Here is a 4,020-nt window from a genome sequence, read left to right as displayed (position 1 = left end):
GTTGATGACATCACCATTTTTCCATCCTCTGATTGGTTGGTCAGAGCAAAACTTGTTGCGGCCAACTTTAAATGGCAAAACAGGTCTGTAGCGAATTTCATACTTAAAGGAGTATTCAAGGATTTTGTCATCCTACCAGCTCACCTGCTCGTTCGGGCGAAACGCCTCTCAAATGTCGCTAACGTGCAAGCTCATCATCATCATCTTCATCAGTCTCTGCAGCCGGCCACACTTAATCGACTGATATCCTCCTGTGGCTCTCAGCTATTTTCAAACTACGCGATGAGCTCGGTGGCGCTACAACAATGAATGGCTGAATCCAAAGCTGTACGGCTACATGCTACAAACACTCGAACTGTGCATGCGCAGCGAGCACGCACGACGTTGTTATGGCAGATTGATTGACAGGATCTAGAAACAATCATTAAGACGACCCACCCAGAAGACGCAGCGACCAAAACAACAACAACTGGAATACACCTTTAACTCATTTGCCCCCCAAAACATATAAATACTTTCCATTTTAAATATTACCATGCTCCCAAAGACGTATGCGTTTTTTGTTTTTTTGCTAAATCTTTTTTTAATGCGAGAGCATAGAGAAGGCTTTGACGCCGCCTCTGAACTGAAGAGAATGGTTGAAGCAATGGTAGTTATCACAAAAACGGCCAGCAGGTGGCAACAGAGTATAAGAGATCAACCAGGGCCAGATTTGTGAATAATGATGAAACTTAGCTATATATTCTAATGCTAATTGCTGCAAAACGGAAATAGATAGAAATATACTCTTTTTCCTGATGAAAGAAGAGACTCTAATCTTACTTTTGGTAGGTTCCATGTTTTTATAGCAATAGAACACAATATTCTGTGGGCCTTGCAAAATCCGTAAAAATCCAGATAAACAGCTGGGAGCGAAGGGGGTTGCTTCAGTGAAAATGGCTGGGAATGAATGAGTTAATAATCAGCGTCTCTGGTGAGTAAGATTTTTTTATCTGAATATTTTATGTTTTCGTCATTTATATCGTCGCTACTATGTGAACATAGTGAACCCCTTTTTTGTACGTTTTTGTGATGAAACTGAATGCAGACATCCCAAAAATGTAAAAAGAAAAAAAAATGGACATGCTGGTAAATGTTTTTCACATAGCAGCGACGATCTGCTATTACAGTATACTGTTTTTGTTTATTAATGGTTTCTTTAATTGAGATGTTAAGAGTTGTGATGTCTCTTTTTATTTCACTTTCATTGATATCTCCTTGGATATTATGAGCTTCCAAGATGTGTATTGAGTTGTTTTCCATCTCCAATATCTCTTCAACAGAATGATTTTTTTTCAGACAGACCTTGTGAGTTGGCACCCGCACATTATGTAACCATGTAATTTGAAGATTAGCGAGTCATGGTGGGGGAATAATACTGTATGGCATAACAGTTTCTCACCAGACTACAGTATGTCCTTGTATCCATATAACACTTGTTCTCATCAGGGTCACGGGTGAGTTAGAACCCAAGTGACTGGTTGCCAGCCAATCATAGGGCACATATAGACAAACATTCATGATCACATTCACACCTCTGTACAATTAAGTCTCATATTAACCTAACATGCATGTTTTGGGGATGTGCATGGAAGCCAGAGCAGCCAGAGAAAAACAACACAAGCATGGGGGAGAACATGCAAACTCCAGACAGGAAGAAAGGAGGTGAGATTTGAACCACACATCCACCTCACAGACTCAGCCCAAAAATATGAATAATATCACAGTTATCAAATGGATATATAGCTTGGTTAATAAGAAAACAGTAAAATAGTTAAAAGCTTAAGATATTTTAAGCAAATCATATCACATAATTGATCAGAACCCTGTGAAACAAGAGACGGAGCGTATAAAAACATAACCTTTGTAGTGGGGATAAACTGCAAATTAATTTACCACCATCACTAAGGAGAGAATCAACAGTGTGACCCTTTCCTTTTTTGCCCCTAATGTCATGCCCCCATCCTGTGACAAAATGTTCTGTGGTTAAGTGTTACACAATAAAGTAGCAGCAGTAAACACAATGTTGCTTAAATGACTATTTAAAAAATTATAGAAATAAGGCCACCCTGTTGAATGCAATCTTCCCTGCGGTGAGTATGACGTTGAAAACATAGTGTGCCCCGATAACAGCACCGTCATATGGTGATGTTCTTAACCGGTTGCGAAAGATGATGGTGACTCAGTGCAGTCACATGTTAAGTATTGATTGTGAAATCATCCCAGGATGATGTCACAGTCGCTTGATCAGAGGCCCATGCTCGACTTCCTGCCTTTTTTTTTTAGTCTTGGAATGGAAGGCATGCCTCGAGGCTTGTGTATAGTGTTCTTGTAATTTAACAATCAAATACTGTATGAGAGTGTCTATTACTGTCAGTGGTCACATAGCTGCAATCTTACAAATGTAACTGTGCATCAGGAGCATTATTCTCAACAAAACTTATATAAATCTAAAATGATGCCCATAAAATACTGTTTAAAAAAACACACACACACATGCATTTTTCTCAACACCCTGAAGTGTTTCATTTTGTGCTCTCTTTCAAGGAGAACCATATGAGCCATATGTATGAACATTTTCCTGACCACTAGCCAAACACTATTGCTGAAGTCACTCCACTAACTGGTTCACACAGGAATATACTAGTAGGGAGTCCATTTTATTTTCTAGTACCTACAGTGGGGATTTAACCGACTTAATCAACTGCTACATCATTGTAAATTCAGCGTGTACTCTTGGCCAAAAATGCTAACAAGCATTGGTTTGTAACACTGTTATGGTAGATGCTGGACAACTTGTAGTGTCCATACGTAAATAATGACCAATATCTGTGTAAATGCATATTAGCTTGTGGTTAATATGGAATTAGGGTCAGGGCTGTTCGCCATTGCTCTATGAATCTGCACATTTTAGCTCAATACCTGTTTACAAATGGTTCACCTTAGTTATGTTGTCAGTATAACAAACAAGGAAAAAAGACATACAGGTAAAGATCCCAAAACATACGTAAAAGAAAAAACATAGACAAAAAGTTTACACTCATCGACCTTTACCCCTTTTAAATTCTCTCCACACCCATCGGGAATGAGACCTAGTTACTTTCCATTAGAAAGCAAATACTGCAGACTACCAGGTGGAATGCAATATTGGGATACCACAATAAATGATATAAAGAAAATGGGCCTATCTGAAAACCACTGTTTCCATTTATATATATTCATATCTAGACAGACAGACAGACGGACAGACAGGTACAATAATGAAGGTGATGGCATGTAGTTGACCGGTTAGCACATCGGAATCAAGTTCTGAGGTTAGGTGCTCAAATCCAGGGTCTGGTCTTCCTTTATGGAGTTTGCGTGTTCTCTTGTGCTTGTGGGGTTTCTCCTGGCACTCTGGCTTTCTTCTGTGTTTCAAAAGCATGCATTTAAGACTCTAAATTGCCCATAAGTGTGAACGGTTGTTTGTCATTGTGTCCTGAGATTTGCTGGCGACCAGTCCAGGATGTCCACCGCCTCTTGCTAAAAAATCAGATGGGATAAGCTCCCGTTCACACTTGACCCTATAGGAAAAGTGAAAATTGGTGGATGGACAATGAAGGTGCAATTTTATTAATTTGCATTTAAAGTGTGTCTTTGAAACTTAGAAAATTTGCCTTGGGTGCATCTGATCTTAACAAAGTAGTTTATTACTACAGAAAAACACATTTTGTGATAATTTCAAAAGGAAACCAAATGTTTTCACAAAAAGCAATTTGTTTATTTTAAGTAAACTATTAATAGTATTTTTTCCATTGGGATGGAATAAGTACCAATTGCTAAAAATTACCCTTAGACATTTTTAAAAGCACCTTCGATTTATATAGCTTTTATTACACGTAACTCTGAATTTGAAGTTCTCTGTAGAACTCGTTTAAGAAACAAACCGGAAGTGACGACACGTCTGAAATACGTTTCCGTATTTGTAATGTATTTAGTGTT

The sequence above is a fragment of the Leptonotus elevatus genome, chromosome 11 (genome assembly GCF_054856555.1).
Source record: "Leptonotus elevatus isolate MCC_2025b chromosome 11, RoL_Lele_1.0, whole genome shotgun sequence".
Taxonomy (NCBI): domain Eukaryota; kingdom Metazoa; phylum Chordata; class Actinopteri; order Syngnathiformes; family Syngnathidae; genus Leptonotus; species Leptonotus elevatus.
The sequence above is the reverse complement of the archived record's forward strand: the minus strand, read 5'-3'. Positions refer to the sequence as shown.